Source organism: Nicotiana tabacum, unplaced genomic scaffold, assembly GCF_000715075.1.
Source record: "Nicotiana tabacum cultivar K326 unplaced genomic scaffold, ASM71507v2 Un00014, whole genome shotgun sequence".
In the NCBI taxonomy this organism is placed as follows: Eukaryota; Viridiplantae; Streptophyta; class Magnoliopsida; order Solanales; family Solanaceae; genus Nicotiana; species Nicotiana tabacum.
The window spans coordinates 127345-148568 of NW_027438252.1; positions in this window are offsets into that span (position 1 = coordinate 127345).

Consider the following 21224-nt stretch of genomic DNA (forward strand, 5'->3'; position numbering starts at 1 on the left):
CGATCATGGTGGGGCGGTGACTATGGTACCTTACGTCGTAATTGATAGTCCGGAAAATTTTTAGGCGATCGGGGTCCGCGGCTCCCCGGACCACTTGGAAGGCGTGGGTATAGCACACGAAAATATGGGAATCGGGCATAATTCTAGTTTTTTGGCCGAAAAATGCAAAAAATGAGAAACGATGATGGCGGGGCGGTTACTATGGTTCCTTAGGTCGTATTTGACGGCCCGGAAAATTTTTAGGCGATCGGGGTCCGGGGATCCCGGAACCACTTGGAAGGGTGGGCAATAGCACACAAAAATATTGTAATCGGGCGGAATTCTGGTTTTTTGGCCGAAAAACGCAACAAATGAGGAACGATCATGGCGGGGTGGTTACTATGGTTCCTTAGGTCATATTTGATGGCCCAGAAAATTTTAGGCGATCGGGGTCCACGGCTCCCGGGACCACTCGGAAGGCGTAAACTATAGCACACTAAAATATGCAAATCGCGCGGAGTTCTAGTTTTTTGGCCGAAAAATGCAAAACATTTGGACCGATCATGGTGGGGCGGTGACTATGGTACCTTAGGTCGTATTTGATAGTCTGGAAAAATTTTAGGCCATCGAGGTCCGCGGCTCCCCGGACCACTTGGAAGGCGTGGGTATAGCACACGAAAATATGGGAATCGGGTGTAATTCTAGGTCTTTTTCAGTAACATGCAAAAAATGTGGAAAGATCTTGACAGGGCGGTGACTATGGTTCCTTTGGTCTTATTTGATAGTCCGGAAATATATTAGGCGATAGAGGTCCGGAGGTCCCGGGACCACTCGGAAGGCATAGGCTATAACACACAAAAATATGGGAATCGCGCGTAATTCTAGTTGCTTGGCCGAAAAATGCAAAAAATGAGGAACGATCATGGCGGGGCGGTGACTATGGTTCCTTAGGCCTTATTTGATAGTCCGTAAAAATATTAGGCGATAGGGTTCCGGAGGTCCCGGGATCACTCGGAAGGCGTGGGCTATAACACACAAAAATATGGGAATCGCCCGGAATTCTAGTTGTTTGGCCTAAAAACGCAAAAAATGAGGAACGATCATGGCGGGGCGGATACTACGGTTCCTTAGGTCGTATTTGATAGTCCGGAAAAATTTTAGGCGATAGGGGTCCGGAGGTCCCGGGACCACTCGGAAGGTGTGGGCTATATAACACACTAAAATATGGGAATCGCGCGGAATTCTAGTTGTTTGGCCGAAAAACGCAAAAAATAAGGAACGATCATGGCGGGGCGGATACTATGGTTCCTTAGGTCGTATTTGATTGCCCGGAAAATTTTTAGGCGATCGGGGTCCGCGGCTCTTGGGACCACTCGGAATGCGTGGGTATAGCACACGAAAATATGGGAATCAGGCGAAATTCTAGGTCTTTTTCAGTAACATGCAAAAAATGTGGAAAGATCTTGACAGGGCGGTGACTATGGTTCCTTTGGTCTTATTTGATAGTCCGGAAAAATATTAGGCAATAGGGGTCCGGAGGTCCCGGGAACACTCGGAAGGCGTGGGCTATAACACACAAAAATATGGGAATCGCGCGGAATTCTAGTTGTTTGGCCGAAAAACGCAAAAAATGAGGAACGATCATGGTAGGGCGGATACAATGGTTCCTTAGGTCGTATTTGATAGTCCAGAAAAATTTTAGGCGATAGGGGTCAGGAGGTCCCGGGACCACTCGGAAGGCGTGGGCTATAACACACAAAAATATGGGAATCGCGCTGAATTCTAGTTGTTTGGCCGAAAAACGCAAAAATGAGGAACGATCATGGCGGGGTGGTTACTATTGTTCCTTAGGTCATATTTGATGGCCCGGAAAATTTTAGGCGATCGGGGTCCACGGCTCCCGGGACCACTCGGAAGGCGTAAACTATAGCACACTAAAATATGCAAATCGCGGGGAGTTCTAGTTTTTTGGCCGAAAAATGCAAAGCATTTGGACCGATCATGGTGGGGCGGTGACTATGGTACCTTAGGTCGTATTTGATAGTCTGGAAAAATTTTAGGCCATCGGGGGTCCGCGGCTCCCCGGACCACTTGGAAGGCGTGGGTATAGCACACAAAAATATGGGAATCGGGCGTAATTCTAGGTCTTTTTTAGTAACATGCAAAAAATGTGGAAAGATCTTGACAGGGCGGTGACTATGGTTCCTTTGGTCTTATTTGATAGTCCGGAAATATATTAGGCGATAGAGGTCCGGAGGTCCCGGGACCACTCGGAAGGCGTGGGCTATAACACACAAAAATATGAGAATCGCGCGGAATTCTAGTTGTTTGGCTGAAAAACGCAAAAAATGAGGAACGATCATGGCGGGGCGGTGACTATGGTTCCTTAGGCCTTATTTGATAGTCCGTAAAAATATTAGGCGATAGGGGTCCGGATGTCCCGGGATCACTCGGAAGGCGTGGGCTATAACACACAAAAATATGGAAATCGCGCGGAATTCTAGTTGTTTGGCCTAAAAATGCAAAAAATGAGGAACGATCATGGCGGGGCGGATACTACGGTTCCTTAGGTCATATTTGATAATCCGGAAAAATTTTAGGCGATAGGGGTCAGGAGGTCCCGGGACCACTCGGAAGGCGTGGGCTATAACACACCAAAAATGGGAATCGCACAGAATTCTAGTTGTTTGGCCGAAAAATGCAAAAAATGAGGAACGATCATGGCGGGGTGGTTACTATGGTTCCTTAGGTCGTATTTGATGGCCCGAAAATTTTTTAGGCGATCGGGGTTCGGGGTTCCTGGGACCCCTTGTTAGGCGTGGGCTAAAGCACACGAAAATATGGAAATCGCACGAAATTATAGTTTTCTGGCTGAAAAACGCAAAAGACTAGGAACGATCATGACGGGGCAGTGACTATGGTTCCTTAGGTCGTATTTGATAGTCCAGAAAATTTTTAGGCGATCCGGCTCCGGGGGGCCCGACCCACTCGGAAGGCGTGGGCGATAGCACACAAAAATATGGGAATCGGGCGAAATTCTAGTTTTTTGGCCAAAAAATGCAAAAAATGAGGAACGATCATGGCGAGGCGGTGACCATGGTTCCTTAGGTCTTAATTGATGGCCCGAAATTTTTTAGGTGATCCGAGACCGGCGGCCCGGCCCACTCGGAAGGCGTGGGCAATAGCACACAAAAATATGGTAATCGAGCGGAATTCTAGTTTTTTGGCCGAAAAACGCAATAAATGAGGAACGATCATGGCGGGGCGGTGACTATGGTTCCTTAGGTCATATTTGATGGCCCGGAAAATTTTAGGCGATCAGGGTCCACGGCTCCCGGGACCACTCGGAAGGCGTAAGCTATAGCACACTAAAATATGCAAATCGCGCGGAGTTCTAGTTTTTTGGCCGAAAAATGCAAAGCATTTGGAACGATCATGGTGGGGCGGTGACTATGGTACCTTTGGTTGTATTTGATAGTCCGGAAAATTTTTAGGCAATCGTGGTCCGCGGCTCCCCGGACCACTTGGAAGGCGTGGGAATAGCACACGAAAATATGGGAATCGGGCGTAATTCTAGTTTTTTGGCCGAAAAATGCAAAAAATGAGAAACGATGATGGCGGGGCGGTTACTATGGTTCCTTAGGTCGTATTTGACGGCCCGGAAAAATTTTAGGCAATCGGGGTCCGGGGATCCCGGAACCACTTGGAAGGGTGGGCAATAGCACACAAAAATATTGTAATCGGGCAGAATTCTAGTTTTTTGGCCAAAAAACACAACAAATGAGGAATGATCATGGCTGGGAGGTGACTATGGTTCCTTAGGTCATATTTGATAGTCCGGAAAAATTTTAGGCGATAGGGGTCCGGAGTTCCCGGGTTCACTTGGAAGGAGTGGGCTATAGGACACGAAAATATGGGAATCGCGCGGAATTCTAGTTTTTTGGCCGAAAAACAGAAAAAACTAGGAACGATCATGGCTGGGCGGTGACTATGGTTCCTTAGGTCTTATTCGATAGTCTGAAAAAATTTTAGGCGATAGAGGTCCGGAGACCCAGGACCACTCGGAAGGCGTGGGCTATAACACACAAAAATATGGGATCGCGCGGAATTCTAGTTGTTTGGCCGAAAAACACAAAAAATGAGGAACGATCATGGCGGGGCGGATACTATGGTTCCTTAGGTCGTATTTTATAGTCCGGAAAAATTTTAGGCGATAGGGGTCCGGAGGTCCCGGGACCACTCGGAAGGTGTGGGCTATATAACACACAAAAATATGGGAATCGCGCAGAATTCTAGTTTTTTGGCCAAAAAATGCAAAGAATGAGGAACGATCATGGCGAGGCGGTGACTATAGTTCCTTAGGTCTTAATTGATGTCCCGAAAATTTTTTAGGTGATCCGAGACCGGCGGCCCGGCCCACTCGGAAGGCGTGGGCAATAGCACACAAAAATATGGTAATCGAGCGGAATTCTAGTTTTTTGGCCGAAAAACGCAATAAATGAGGAACGATCATGGCGGGGTGGTGACTATGGTTCCTTAGGTCATATTTGATGGCCCGGAAAATTTTAAGCGATCGGGGTCCACGGCTCCCGGGACCACTCGGAAGGCGTAAGCTATAGCACACTAAAATATGCAAATCGCGCGGAGTTCTAGTTTTTTGGCCGAAAAATGCAAAGCATTTGGAACGATCATGGTGGGTCAGTGACTATGGTACCTTTGGTTGTATTTGATAGTCCGGAAAATTTTTAGGCAATCGTGGTCCGCGGCTCCCTGGACCATTTGGTAGGCGTGGGAATAGCACACGAAAATATTGGAATCGGGCGTAATTCTAGTTTTTTGGCCGAAAAATGCAAAAAATGAGAAACGATGATGGCGGGGCGGTTACTATGGTTCCTTAGGTCGTATTTGATGGCCCGGAAAAATTTTAGGGGATCGGGGTCCGGGGATCCCGGAACCACTTGGAAGGGTGGGCAATAGCACACAAAAATATTGTAATCGGGCGGAATTCTAATTTTTTGGGCCAAAAAACGCAACAAATGAGGAATGATCATGTCTGGGAGGTGACTATGGTTCCTTAGGCCATATTTGATAGTCCGGAAAAATTTTAGGCGATAGGGGTCCGGAGTTCCCGGGTTCACTTGGAAGGCGTGGGCTATAGGACACGAAAATATGGGAATCGCGCGGAATTCTAGTTTTTTGGCCGAAAAACAGAAAAAACTAGGAACGATCATGGCTGGGCGGTGAATATGGTTCCTTAGGTCTTATTTGATAGTCTGAAAAAATTTTAGGCGATAGGGGTCCGGAGACCCGGGACCACTCGGAAGGCGTGGGCTATAACACACAAAAATATGGGATCGCGCGGAATTCTAGTTGTTTGGCCGAAAAACACAAAAAATGAGGAACGATCATGGCGGGGCGGATACTATGGTTCCTTAGGTCGTATTTTATAGTCCGGAAAAATTTTAGGCGATAGGGGTCCGGAGGTCACGGGACCACTCGGAAGGTGTGGGCTATATAACACACAAAAATATGGGAATCGCGCGGAATTCTAGGTTTTTGGCCAAAAAATGCAAAAAATGAGGAACGATCATGGCGAGGCGGTGACTATAGTTCCTTTGGTCTTAATTGATGTCCCGAAAATTTTTTAGGTGATCCGAGACCGGCGGCCCGGCCCACTCGGAAGGCGTGGGCAATAGCACACAAAAATATGGTAATCGAGCGGAATTCTAGTTTTTTGGCCGAAAAACGCAATAAATGAGGAACGATCATGTCGGGGTGGTGACTATGGTTCCTTAGGTCATATTTGATGGCCCGGAAAATTTTAAGCGATAGGGGTCCGGAGTTCCCGGGTTCACTTGGAAGGAGTGGGCTATAGGACACGAAAATATGGGAATCGCGCGGAATTCTAGTTTTTTGGCCGAAAAACAGAAAAAACTAGGAACGATCATGGCTGGGCGGTGACTATGGTTCCTTAGGTCTTATTCGATAGTCTGAAAAAATTTTAGGCTATAGAGGTCCGGAGACCCGGGACCACTCGGAAGGCGTGGGCTATAACACACAAAAATATGGGATCGCGCGGAATTCTAGTTGTTTGGCCGAAAAACACAAAAAATGAGGAACGATCATGGCGGGGCGGATACTATGGTTCCTTAGGTCGTATTTTATAGTCCGGAAAAATTTTAGGCGATAGGGGTCCGGAGGTCCCGGGACCACTCGGAAGGTGTGGGCTATATAACACACAAAAATATGGGAATCGCGCAGAATTCTAGTTTTTTGGCCAAAAAATGCAAAGAATGAGGAACGATCATGGCGAGGCGGTGACTATAGTTCCTTAGGTCTTAATTGATGTCCCGAAAATTTTTTAGGTGATCCGAGACCGGCGGCCCGGCCCACTCGGAAGGCGTGGGCAATAGCAAACAAAAATATGGTAATCGAGCGGAATTCTAGTTTTTTGGCCGAAAAACGCAATAAATGAGGAACGATCATGGCGGGGTGGTGACTATGGTTCCTTAGGTCATATTTGATGGCCCGGAAAATTTTAAGCGATCGGGGTCCACGGCTCCCGGGACCACTCGGAAGGCGTAAGCTATAGCACACTAAAATATGCAAATCGCGCGGAGTTCTAGTTTTTTGGCCGAAAAATGCAAAGCATTTGGAACGATCATGGTGGGTCAGTGACTATGGTACCTTTGGTTGTATTTGATAGTCCGGAAAATTTTTAGGCAATCGTGGTCCGCGGCTCCCTGGACCATTTGGTAGGCGTGGGAATAGCACACGAAAATATTGGAATCGGGCGTAATTCTAGTTTTTTGGCCGAAAAATGCAAAAAATGAGAAACGATGATGGCGGGGCGGTTACTATGGTTCCTTAGGTCGTACTTGATGGCCCGGAAAAATTTTAGGGGATCGGGGTCCGGGGATCCCGGAACCACTTGGAAGGGTGGGCAATAGCACACAAAAATATTGTAATCGGGCGGAATTCTAATTTTTTGGGCCAAAAAACGCAACAAATGAGGAATGATCATGTCTGGGAGGTGACTATGGTTCCTTAGGCCATATTTGATAGTCCGGAAAAATTTTAGGCGATAGGGGTCCGGAGTTCCCGGGTTCACTTGGAAGGCGTGGGCTATAGGACACGAAAATATGGGAATCGCGCGGAATTCTAGTTTTTTGGCCGAAAAACAGAAAAAACTAGGAACGATCATGGCTGGGCGGTGAATATGGTTCCTTAGGTCTTATTTGATAGTCTGAAAAAATTTTAGGCGATAGGGGTCCGGAGACCCGGGACCACTCGGAAGGCGTGGGCTATAACACACAAAAATATGGGATCGCGCGGAATTCTAGTTGTTTGGCCGAAAAACACAAAAAATGAGGAACGATCATGGCGGGGCGGATACTATGGTTCCTTAGGTCGTATTTTATAGTCCGGAAAAATTTTAGGCGATAGGGGTCCGGAGGTCACGGGACCACTCGGAAGGTGTGGGCTATATAACACACAAAAATATGGGAATCGCGCGGAATTCTAGGTTTTTGGCCAAAAAATGCAAAAAATGAGGAACGATCATGGCGAGGCGGTGACTATAGTTCCTTTGGTCTTAATTGATGTCCCGAAAATTTTTTAGGTGATCCGAGACCGGCGGCCCGGCCCACTCGGAAGGCGTGGGCAATAGCACACAAAACTATGGTAATCGACCGGAATTCTAGTTTTTTGGCCGAAAAACGCAATAAATGAGGAACGATCATGGCGGGGCGGTGACTATGGTTCCTTAGGTCGTATTTGATGGCCCGGAAAAATTTTAGGTGATAGGGGTCCACGGCTCCCGGGACCACTCGGAAGATGTAAGCTATAGCACACTAAAATATGCAAATCGCGCAGAGTTCTATTTTTTTGGCCGAAAAATGCAAAGCATTTGGAACGATCATGGTGGGGCGAGGACTATGGTACCGTAGGTTTTATTTGATAGTCCGGAAAATTTTTAGGCGATCGGGGTCCGCGGCTCCCCGGACCACTTGGAAGGCGTGGGTATAGCACACGAAAATATGGGAATCGGGCGTAATTCTAGGTCTTTTTCAGTAACATGCAAAAAATGTGGAAAGATCTTGACAGGGCGGTGACTATGGTTCCTTTGGTCTTATTTGATAGTCCAGAAAAATATTAGGCGATAGGGGTCCGGAGGTCCCGGGACCACTCGGAAGGCGTGGGCTATAACACACAAAAATATGGGAATCGCGCGGAATTCTAGTTGTTTGGCCGAAAAACGCAAAAAATGAGGAACGATCATGGCGGGGCGGATACTATGGTTCCTTAGGTCATATTTGATAGTCCGGAAAAATATTAGGCGATAGGGGTTAGGAGGTCCCGGGACCACTCGGAATGCGTGGGCTATAACACACAAAAATATGGGAATCGCGCGGAATTCTAGTTGTTTGGCCGAAAAATGCAAAAAAATAAGGAACGATCATGGCGGGGTGGTTACTATGGTTCCTTAGGTCGTATATGATGGCCCAGAAAATTTTTAGGCGATCGGGGTTCGGGGTTCCCGGGACCCCTTGGAAGGCGTGGGCTAAAGCACACGAAAATATGGAAATCGCGCGAAATTCTAGTTTTTTGGCCGAAAAATGCAAAAAATGAGGAACGATCATGGCGGGGCGGTGACTATGGTTCCTTAGGCCTTATTTGATAGTCCGTAAAAATTTTAGGCGATAGGGGTCAGGAGGTCCCGGGACCACTCGGAAGGCGTGGGCTATAACACACAAAAATATGGGAATCGCGCTGAATTCTAGTTGTTTGGCCGAAAAACGCAAAAATGAGGAACGATCATGGCGGGGTGGTTACTATGGTTCCTTAGGTCATATTTGATGGCCCGGAAAATTTTAGGCGATCGGGGTTCGGGGTTCCCGGGACCCCTTGGAAGGCGTGGGCTAAAGCACACGAAAATATGGAAATCGCGCAAAATTCTAGTTTTTTGGCTGAAAAATGCAAAAGACTAGGAACGATCATGGCGGGCGGTGACTATGGTTCCTTAGGTCGTATTTGATAGTCCGAAAAATTTTTAGGCGATCCGGGACCGGCGGCCCGGCCCACTCGGAAGGCGTGGGCAATAGCACACAAAAATATGGTAATCGAGCGAAATTCTAGTTTTTTGGCCGAAAAACGCAATAAATGAGGAACGATCATGGCGGGGTGGTGACTATGGTTCCTTAGGTCGTATTTGATGGCCCGGAAAAATTTTAGGCGATCGGGGTCCGCGGCTCCCCGGACCACTTGGAAGGCGTGGGTATAGCACACGAAAATATGGGAATCGGGCGTAATTCTAGTTTTTTGGCCGAAAAATGCAAAAAATGAGAAACGATGATGGCGGGGCGGTTACTATGGTTCCTTAGGTCGTATTTGATGGCCCGGAAAAATTTTAGAAGATCGGGGTCCGGAGATCCCGGAACCACTTGGAAGGGTGGGCAATAGCACACAAAAATATTGTAATCGGGCGGAATTTTAGTTTTTTGGCCAAAAAACGCAACAAATGAGGAATGATCATGGTTGGGAGGTGACTATGGTTCCTTAGGTCATATTTGATAGTCCGGAAAAATTTTAGGCGTTAGGGGTCCGGAGTTCCCGGGTTCACTTGGAAGGCGTGGGCTATAGGACACGAAAATATGGGAATCGCGCGGAATTCTAGTTTTTTGGCCGAAAAACAGAAAAAACTAGGAACGATCATGGCTGGGCGGTGACTATGGTTCCTTAGGTCTTATTTGATAGTCTGAAAAAATTTTAGGCGATAGAGGTCCGGAGACCCGGGACCACTCGGAAGGCGTGGGCTATAACACACAAAAATATGGGATCGCGCGGAATTCTAGTTGTTTGGCCGAAAAACACAAAAAATGAGGAACGATCATGGCGGGGCGGATACTATGGTTCCTTAGGTCGTATTTTATAGTTCGGAAAAATTTTAGGCGATAGGGGTCCGGAGGTCCCGGGACCACTCGGAAGGTGTGGGCTATATAACACACAAAAATATGGGAATCGCGCGGAATTCTAGTTGTTTGGCCGAATAAGGCAAAAAATAAGGAACGATCATGGCGAGGCGGTGACTATAGTTCCTTAGGTCTTAGTTGATGTCCCGAAAATTTTTTAGGTGATCCGAGACCGGCGGCCCGGCCCACTCGGAAGGCGTGGGCAAAAGCTCACAAAAATATGGTAATCGAGCGGAATTTTAGTTTTTTGGCCGAAAAACGCAATAAATGAGGAACGATCATGGCGGGGCGGTGACTATGGTTCCTTAGGTTGTATTTGATGGCTCGGAAAAATTTTTGGTGATAGGGGTCCACGGCTCCCGGGACCACTCGGAAGGTGTAAGCTATAGCACACTAAAATATGCAAATCGCGCAGAGTTCTATTTATTTGGCCGAAAAATGCAAAGCATTTGGAACGATCATGGTGGGGCGGTGACTATGGTACCTTAGGTTGTATTTGATAGTCCGGAAAATTTTTAGGCGATCGGGGTCCGCGGCTCCCCGGACCACTTGGAAGGCGTGGGTATAGCACACGAAAATATGGGAATCGGGCGTAATTCTAGTTTTTTGGCCGAAAAATGCAAAAAATGAGAAACGATGATGGCGGGGCGGTTACTATGGTTCCTTAGGTCGTATTTGACGGCCCGGAAAATTTTTAGGCGATCGGGGTTCGGGGATCCCGGAACCACTTGGAAGGGTGGGCAATAGCACACAAAAATATTGTAATCGGGCGGAATTCAAGTTTTTTGGCCAAAAAACGCAACAAATGAGGAATGATCATGGCTGGGAGGTGACTATGGTTCCTTAGGTCATATTTGATAGTCCGGAAAAATTTTAGGCGATAGGGGTCCGGAGTTCCCGGGTTCACTTGGAAGGCGTGGGCTATAGGACACGAAAATATGGGAATCGCGCGGAATTCTAGTTTTTTGGCCGAAAAACAGAAAAAACTAGGAACGATCATGGCTGGGCGGTGACTATGGTTCCTTAGGTCTTATTTGATAGTCCGAAAAAATTTTAGGCGATAGGGGTCCGGAGACCCGGGACCACTCGGAAGGCGTGGGCTATAACACACAAAAATATGGGATCGTGCGGAATTCTAGTTGTTTGGCCGAAAAACACAAAAAATGAGGAACGATCATGGCGGGGCGGATACTATGGTTCCTTAGGTCGTATTTTATAGTTCGGAAAAATTTTAGGCGATAGGGGTCCGGAGGTCCCGGGACCACTCGGAAGGTGTGGGCTATATAACACACAAAAATATGGGAATCGCGCGGAATTCTAGTTTTTTGGCCAAAAAATGCAAAAAATGAGGAACGATCATGGCGAGGCGGTGACTATAGTTCCTTAGGTCTTAATTGATGTCCCAAAAATTTTTTAGGTGATCCGAGACCGGCGGCCCGGCCCACTCGGAAGGCGTGGGCAATAGCACACAAAAATATGGTAATCGAGCGGAATTTTAGTTTTTTGGCCGAAAAATGCAATAAATGAGGAACGATCATGGCGGGGCGGTGACTATGGTTCCTTAGGTTCGTATTTGATGGCTCGGAAAAATTTTAGGTGATAGGGGTCCACGGCTCCCGGGACCACTCGGAAGGTGTAAGCTATAGCACACTAAAATATGCAAATCGCGCAGAGTTCTATTTTTTTGGCCGAAAAATGCAAAGCATTTGGAACGATCATGGTGGGGCGGTGACTATGGTACCTTAGGTCGTATTTGATAGTCCGGAAAATTTTTAGGCGATCGGGGTCCGCGGCTCCCCGGACCACTTGGAAGGCGTGGGTATAGCACACGAAAATATGGGAATCGGGCGTAATTCTAGTTTTTTGGCCGAAAAATGCAAAAAATGAGAAACGATGATGGCGGGGCGGTTACTATGGTTCCTTAGGTCGTATTTGACGGCCCGGAAAATTTTTAGGCGATCGGGGTTCGGGGATCCCGGAACCACTTGGAAGGGTGGGCAATAGCACACAAAAATATTGTAATCGGGCGGAATTCTAGTTTTTTGGCCAAAAAACGCAACAAATGAGGAATGATCATGGCTGGGAGGTGACTATGGTTCCTTAGGTCATATTTGATAGTCCGGAAAAATTTTAGGCGATAGGGGTCCGGAGTTCCCGGGTTCACTTGGAAGGCGTGGGCTATAGGACACGAAAATATGGGAATCGCGCGGAATTCTAGTTTTTTGGCCGAAAAACAGAAAAAACTAGGAACGATCATGGCTGGGCGGTGACTATGGTTCCTTAGGTCTTATTTGATAGTCCGAAAAAATTTTAGGCGATAGGGGTCCGGAGACCCAGGACCACTCGGAAGGCGTGGGCTATAACACACAAAAATATGGGATCGCGCGGAACTCTAGTTTTTTGGCCGAAAAACGCAACAAATGAGGAATGACCATGGCTGGGCGGTGACTATGGTTCCTTAGGTCGTATTTGATAGTCCGGAAAAATTTTAGGCGATAGGGGTCCGGAGTTCCCGGGTTCACTTGGAAGGCGTGGGCTATAGGACACGAAAATATGGGAATCGCGCGGAATTCTAGTTTTTTGGCCGAAAAACAGAAAAAACTAGGAACGATCATGACTGGGCGGTGACTATGGTTCCTTAGGTCTTATTTGATAGTCCAAAAAAATTTTAGGTGATAGGGGTCTGGAGACCCGGGACCACTCGGAAGGCGCGGGCTAAAACACACAAAAATATGAGACCGCGCGGAATTCTAGTTGTTTGGCCGAAAAACACAAAAAATGAGGAACGATCATGGAGGGGCGGATACTATGGTTCCTTAGGTCGTATTTGATAGTCCGGAAAAATTTTAGGCGATAGGGGTCAGGAGGTCCCGGGACCACTCGGAAGGTGTGGGCTATATAGTACACTAAAATATGGGAATCGCGCGGAATTCTAGTTGTTTGGCCGAAAAACGCAAAAAATAAGGAACGATCATGGCGGGGCGGATACTATGGTTCCTTAGGTCGTATTTGATTGCCCGGAAAATTTTTTGGCGATCGGGGTCCGCGGCTCTTGGGACCACTCGGAATGCGTGGGTATAGCACACGAAAATATGGGAATCGGGCGAAATTCTAGGTCTTTTTCAGTAACATGCAAAAAATGTGGAAAGATCATGACAGGGCGGTGACTATGGTTCCTTTGGTCTTATTTGATAGTCCAGAAAAATATTAGGCGATAGGGGTCCGGAGGTCCCAGGACCACTCGGAAGGCGTAGGCTATAACACACAAAAATATGGGAATCGCGCGGAATTCTAGTTGTTTGGCCGAAAAATGCAAAAAATGAGGAACGATCATGGCGGGGTGGATACTATGGTTCCTTAGGTCATATTTGATAGTCCGGAAAAATATTAGGCGATAGGGGTCAGGAGGTCCCGGGACCACTCGGAAGGCGTGGGCTATAACACACAAAAATATGGGAATCGCGCAGAATTCTAGTTGTTTGGCCGAAAAATGCAAAAAATGAGGAACGATCATGGCGGGGTGGTTACTATGGTTCCTTAGGTCGTATTTGATGGCCCAGAAAATTTTTAGGCGATCGGGGTTCGGGGTTCCCGGGACCCCTTGGAAGGCCTGGGCTAAAGCACACGAAAATATGGGAATCGGGCGTAATTCTAGTTTTTTGGCCGAAAAATGCAAAAAATGAGAAACGATGATGGCGGGGCGGTTACTATGGTTCCTTAGGTCGTATTTGATAGTCCGGAAAATTTTTAGGCCATCGGGGTCCGCGGTTCCCCGGACCACTTGGAAGGCGTGGGTATAGCACACGAAAATATGGGAATCGGGCGTAATTCTAGTCTTTTGGCCGAAAAATGCAAAAAATGAGAAACGATGATGGCGGGGCGGTTACTATGGTTCCTTAGGTCGTATTTGACGGCCCGAAAAATTTTTTAGGCGATCGGGGTCCGCGGCTCTTGGGACCACTCGGAAGGCGTGGGTATAGCACACGAAAATATGGGAATCGGGCGTAATTCTAGGTCTTTTTCAGTAACATGCAAAAAATGTGGAAAGATCTTGACAGGGCGGTGACTATGGTTCCTTTGGTCTTATTTGATAGTCTGGAAAAATATTAGGCGATAGGGGTCCGGAGGTCCCGGGAACACTCGGAAGGTGTGGGCTATAACACATAAAAATATGGGAATCGCGCAGAATTCTAGTTGTTTGGCCGAAAAACGCAAAAAATGAGGAACGATCATGGCGGGGTGGTGACTATGGTTCCTTAGGCCTTATTTGATAGTCCGTAAAAATATTAGGCGATAGGGGTCCAGAGGTCCCGGGATCACTCGGAAGGCGTGGGCTATAACACACAAAAATATGGGAATCGCGCGAAATTCTAGTTGTTTGGCCGAAAAACGCAATAAATGAGGAACGATCATGGCGGGGCGGATACTATGGTTCCTTAGGTCGTATTTGATAGTCCGGAAAAATTTTAGGCGATAGAGGTCAGGAGGTCCCGGGACCACTCGGAAGACGTGGGCTATAACACACAAAAAATGGGAATCGCATGGAATTCTTGTTGTTTGGCCGAAAAACGCAAAAACTAAGGAACGATCATGGCGGGGTGGTTACTATGGTTCCTTAGGTCGTATTTGATGGCCCGGAATATTTTTAGGCGATCGGGTTTCGGGGTTCCCGGGACCCCTTGGAAGGCGTGGGCTTAAGCACACGAAAATATGGAAATCGCGCGAAATTCTAGTTTTTTGGCGGAAAACCGCAAGACTAGGAACGATCGTGACGGGGCGTTGACTATGGTACCTGAGGTCTTATTTGATAGTCCGGAATTCTAGTTTTTTGGCCGAAAAACAGAAAAAACTAGGAACGATCTTGGCTGGGCGGTGACTATGGTTCCTTAGGTCTTATTTGATAGTTCGAAAAAATTTTAGGCGATCGGGGTCCGGAGACCCGGGACCACTCGGAAGGCGTGGGCTATAACACACAAAAATGTGGGACCGCGCGGAATTCTAGTTGTTTGGCCGAAAAACACAAAAAATGAGGAACGATCATGGCGGGGCGGATACTATGGTTCCTTAGGTCGTATTTGATAGTCCGGAAAAATTTTAGGCGATAGGGGTCAGGAGGTCCCGGGACCACTCGGAAGGCGTGGGCTATAACACACAAAAAATGGGAATCGCGCGGAATTCTAGTTGTTTGGCCGAAAAATGCAAAAAATAAGGAACGATAATGGCGGGGCTGTTACTATGGTTCCTTAGGTCGTATTTGACGACCCGGAAAAATTTTAGGCGATCGGGGTCCGGGGGTCCCGGAACCACTTGGAAGGGTGGGCAATAGCACACAAATATATTGTAATCGGGCGGAATTCTAGTTTTTTGGCCGAAAAACGCAACAAATGAGGAATGATCATGGCTGGGCGGTGACTATGGTTCCTTAGGTCGTATTTGATTGTCCGGAAAAATTTTAGGCGATAGGGGTCCGGAGTTCCCGGGTTCACTTGGAAGGCATGGTCTATAGGACACGAAAATATGGGAATCGCGCGGAATTCTAGTTTTTTGGCCGAAAAATAGAAAAAACTAGGAACGATCATGACTGGGCGGTGACTATAGTTCCTTAGGTCTTATTTGATAGTCCGAAAAAATTTTAGGCGATAGGGGTCTGGAGACCAGGGACCACTCGGAAGGCGTGGGCTATAACACACTAAAATATGGGACCGCGCGGAATTCTAGTTGTTTGGCCGAAAAACACAAAAAATGAGGAACGATCATGGCGGGGCGGATACTATGGTTCCTTAGGTCGTATTTGATAGTCCGGAAAATTTTTAGGCGATAGGGGTCAGGAGGTCCCGGGACCACTCGGAAGGCGTGGGCTATAACACACAAAAAATGGGAATCGCGCGGAATTCTAGTTGTTTGGCCGAAAAACGCAAAAACTAAGGAACGATCATGGCGGGGTGGTTACTATGGTTCCTTAGGTCGTATTTGATGGCCCGGAAAATTTTTAGGCGATCGGGGTTCGGGGTTCCCGGGACCCCTTGGAAGGCGTGGGCTTAAACACACGAAAATATGGAAATCGCGCGAAATTCTAGTTTTTTGGCTGAAAAACGCAAAAGACTAGGAACGATCATGACGGGGCGGTGACTATGGTTCCTTAGGTCGTATTTGATAGTCCGGAAAATTTTTAGGCGATCCGGCTCCGGGGGCCTGACCCACTCGGAAGGCGTGGGCGATAGCACACAAAAATATGGGAATCGGGCGGAATTCTAGTTTTTTGGCCAAAAAATGCAAAAAATGAGGAACGATCATGGCGAGGCAGTGAATATGGTTCCTTAGGTGATCCGAGACCGGCGGCCCGGCCCACTCGGAAGGCGTGGGCAATAGCACACAAAAATATGGTAATCGAGCGAAATTCTAATTTTTTGGCCGAAAAACGCAATAAATGAGGAACGATCATGGCGGGGCGGTGACTATGGTTCCTTAGGTCATATTTGACGGCCCGGAAAATTTTAGGCGATCGGGGTCCACGACTCCCGGGACCACTCGGAAGGCGTAAGCTATAGCACACTAAAATATGCAAATCGCACGGAGTTCTAGTTTTTTGGCAGAAAAATGCAAAGCATTTGAAACGATCATGGTGTGGCGGTGTCTATGGTACCTTAGGTTGTATTTGATAGTACGGAAAAAGTTTAGGCAATCGTGGTCCGCGGCTCCCCGGACCACTTGGAAGGCGTGGCTATAGCACACGAAAATATGGGAATCGGGCGTAATTCTAGTTTTTTGGCCGAAAAATGCAAAAAATGAGAAACGATGATGGCGGGGCGGTTACTATGGTTCCTTAGGTCGTATTTGACGGCCCGGAAAAATTTTAGGCGATCGGGGTCCGGGGATCCCGGAACCACTTGGAAGGGTGGGCTAGCACACAAAAATATTGTAAGCGGGCGGAATTCTAGTTTTTTGGCCGAAAAACGCAACAAATGAGGAATGATCATGGCTGGGCGGTGACTATGGTTCCTTAGGTCGTATTTGATAGTCCGGAAAAATTTTACGCGATAGGGGTCCGGAGTTCCCGGGTTCACTTGGAAGGCATGGGCTATAGGACACGAAAATATGGGAATCGCGCGGAATTCTAGTTTTTGGCCGAAAAACAGAAAAAACTAGGAACGATCATGACTGGGCGGTGACTATGGTTCCTTAGGTCTTATTTGATAGTCCGAAAAAATTTTAGGCGATAGGGGTCTGGAGACCCGGGACCACTCGGAAGGCGTGGGCTATAACACACAAAAATATGGGACCGCGCGGAATTCTAGTTGTTTGGCCAAAAAACACAAAAAATGAGGAACGATCATGGCGGGGCGGATACTATGGTTCCTTAGGTCGTATTTGATAGTCCGAAAAAATTTTAGGCGATAGGGGTCAGGAGGTCCCGGGACCACTCGGAAGGCGTGGGCTATAACACACAAAAAATGGGAATCGCGCGGAATTCTAGTTGTTTGGCCGAAAAATGCAAAAACTAAGGAACGATCATGGCGGGGTGGTTACTATGGTTCCTTAGGTCGTATTTGATGGCCCGGAAAATTTTTAGGCGATCGGGGTTCGGGGTTCCCGGGACCGCTTGGAAGGCGTGGCACACGAAAATATGGAAATCGCGCGAAATTCTAGTTTTTTCGCTGAAAAATGCAAAAGACTAGGAACGATCAAGACGGGGCGGTGACTATGGTTCCTTAGGTCGTATTTGATAGTCCAGAAAATTATTAAGCGATACGGCTCCGGGGGGCCCGACCCACTCGGAAGGCGTGGGCGATAGCACACAAAAATATGGGAATCGGGCGGAATTCTAGTTTTTTGGCCAAAAAATGCAAAATATGTGGAACGATCATGGCGAGGCGGTGACTATGGTTTCTTAGGTCTTTATTGATGTCCCGAAAAAATTTTAGGCGATCCGAGACCGGCGGCCCGGCCCACTCGGAAGGCGTGGGCAATAGAACACAAAAATATGGTAATCGAGCGGAATTCTAGTTTTTTGGCCAAAAAACGCAATAAATGAGGAACGATCATGGCGGGGCGGTGACTATGGTTCCTTAGGTCATATTTGATAGTCCAGAAAAATTTTAGGCGATAGGGGTCAGGAGGTCCCGGGACCACTCGGAAGGCGTGGGCTATAACACACAAAACATGAGGAATGATCATGGCGGGGTGATTACTATGGTTTCTTAAGTCATATTTGATGGCTCGGAAAAGTTTTAGGCGATCGGGGTTCGGGGTTCCCGGGACCCCTTGGAAGGCGTGGGCTAAAGCACACGAAAATATGGAAATTGCGCGAAATTCTAGTTTTTTGGCTGAAAAACGCAAAAGACTTGGAACGATCATGACGGGGCGGTGAATATGGTTCCTTTGGTAGTATTTGATAGTTTGGAAAATTTTTAGGCGATCCGGCTCCAGGGGGCCCGACCCACTCGGAAGGCGTGGGCGATAGGACATAAAAATATGGGAATCGGACGGAATTCTAGATTTTTGGCCAAAAAATGCAAAAAATGAGGAACGATCATGGCGAGGCAGTGACTATGGTTCCTTAGGTCTTAATTGATGGCCAAAAAATTTTTTAGGCTATCCGAGATCGGCGGCCCGGCCCACTCGGAAGGAGTGGGCAATAGCACACAAAAATATGGTAATTGAGCGAAATTCTAGTTTTTTGGCCGAAAAATGCAATAAATGAGGAACAATCATGGCGGGGCGGTGACCATGGTTCCTTAGGTCATATTTGATGGCCAGGTAAAATTTAGGCTATCGGAGTCCACGGCTCCCGGGACCACTCGGAAGGCGTAAGCTATAGCACACTAAAATATGCAAATCGCGCGGAGTTCTTGTTTTTTGTCCGAAAAATGAAAAGCATTTGGAACGATCATGGTGGGGTGGTGACTATGGTACCTTAGGTCGTATTTGATAGTCCGAAAAATTTTTAGGCGATCGGGGTCCGCGGTTCCCTGGACCACTTGGAAGGCGTGGGTATAGCACACGAAAATATGGGAATCAGGCGTAATTCTAGTCTTTTGGCCGAAAAATGCAAAAAATGAGAAACGATGATGGCGGGGCGGTTACTATGGTTCCTTAGGTCGTATTTGACGGCCCGAAAAAATTTTAGGCGATCGGGGTCCGGGGGTCCCGGAACCACTTGGAAGGGTGGGCAATAGCACACAAAAATATTGTAATCGGGCGGAATTCTAGTTTTTTGGCCGAAAAACGCAACAAATGAGGAATGATCAAGGCTGGGCAGTGACTATGGTTCCTTAGGTCGTATTTGATAGTCCGGAGAACTTTTAGGCGGGAGGGGTCCGGAGTTCCCGGGTTCACTTGGAAGGCGTGGGCTATAGGACACGAAAATATGGGAATCGCTCGGAATTCTAGTTTTTTGGCCAAAAAACAGAAAAAACTAGGAACGATCATGGCTGGGCGGTGACTATGGTTCCTTAGGTCTTATTTGATAGTCCGAAAAAATTTTAGGCGATAGGGGTCCGGAGACCCGGGACCACTCGGAAGGCGTGGGCTATAACACACAAAAATATGGGATCGCGCGGAATTCTATTTGTTTGGCCGAAAAACGCAAAAAATGAGGAACGATCATGGCGGGGTGGTTACTATGGTTCCTTAGGTCGTATTTGATAGTCCGGAAAAATTTTAGGCTATAGGGGTTAGGAGGTCCCGGGACCACTCGGAAGGTGTGGGCTATAACACACAAAAATATGGGAATCGCGCGAAATTCTAGTTGTTTGGCCGAAAAAAGCAAAAAATAAGGAACGATCATGGCGGGGCGGATACTATGGTTCTTTAGGTCGTATTTGATTGCCCGAAAAAATTTTAGGCGATCGGGGTCCGCGGCTTTTGGGACCACTCGGAATGCGTGGGTATAGCACACGAAAATATGGGAATCGGGCGAAATTCTAGGTCTTTTTCAGTAACATGCAAAAAATGTGGAAAGATCTTGACAGGGCGGTGACTATGGTTCCTTTGGTCTTATTTGATAGTCCGGAAAAATATTAGGCGATAGGGGTCCGGAGGTCCCAGGACCACTCGGAAGGCGTGGGCTATAACACACAAAAATATGGGAATCGCGCGGAATTCTAGTTGTTTGGCCGAAAAACGCAAAAAATGAAGAACGATCATGGCGGGGCGGATACTATGGTTCCTTAGGTCGTATTTGATAGTCCGGAAAAATTTTAGGCGATAGGGGTCAGGAGGTCCCGGGACCACTCGGAAGGCGTGGGCTATAACACACAAAAATATGGGAATCGCGCGGAATTCTAGTTGTTTGGCTGAAAAATGCAAAAAATGAGGAACGATCATGGCGGGGTGGTTACTATGGTTCCTTAGGTCGTATTCGATGGCCCGGAAAATTTTAAGGCGATCAGGGTTCGGGGTTCCCGGGACCCCTTGGAAGGCGTGGGCTAAAGCACACGAAAATATGGAAATCGCGCGGAATTCTAGTTTTTTGGATGAAAAACGCAAAATACTAGGAACGATCATGGCGGGGCGGTGACTATGGTTCCTTAGGTCGTATTTGATAGTCCGAAAAATTTTTAGGCGATCCGGCTCCGGGGGCCTGACCCACTCGGAAGGCGTGTGCGATAGCACATAAAAATATGGGAATCGGGCAGAAATCTAGTTTTTTGGCCAAAAAATACTAAAAATGAGGAAAGATCATGGCGAGGCGGTGACTATGGTTCCTTAGGTCCTAATTGATGGCCCAGAAATTTTTTAGGCGATCAGAGTCCGGCAGCCCGGCCCACTCGGAAGGCGTATTGCACACAAAAATATGGTAATCGAGCGGAATTCTAGTTTTTTGGCCGAAAAACGCAATAAATGAGGAACGATCATGGCGGGGCAGTGACTATGGTTCCTTAGGTCGTATTTTATGGCCCGGAAAATTTTAGGCGATCGGGGTCCACGGCTCCCGGGACCACTCGGAAGGCGTAAGCGTATAACACACTAAAATATGCAAATCGCACGGAGTTCTGGTTTTTTGGCCGAAAAATGCAAACCATTTGGAACGATCATGGTGGGGCGGTGACTATGGTACCTTAGGTCGTATTTGATAGTCCGGAAAAATTTTAGGCGATCAGGGTCCGCGGCTCCCCGGACCAATTGGAAGGCGTGGGTATAGCACACGAAAATATGGGAATCGGGCGTAATTCTAGTTTTTTTCCCGAAAAATGCAAAAAATGAGAAACGATGATGGCGGGGCGGTTACTATAGTTCCTTAGGTCGTATTTGACGGCCCGGAAAAATTTTAGG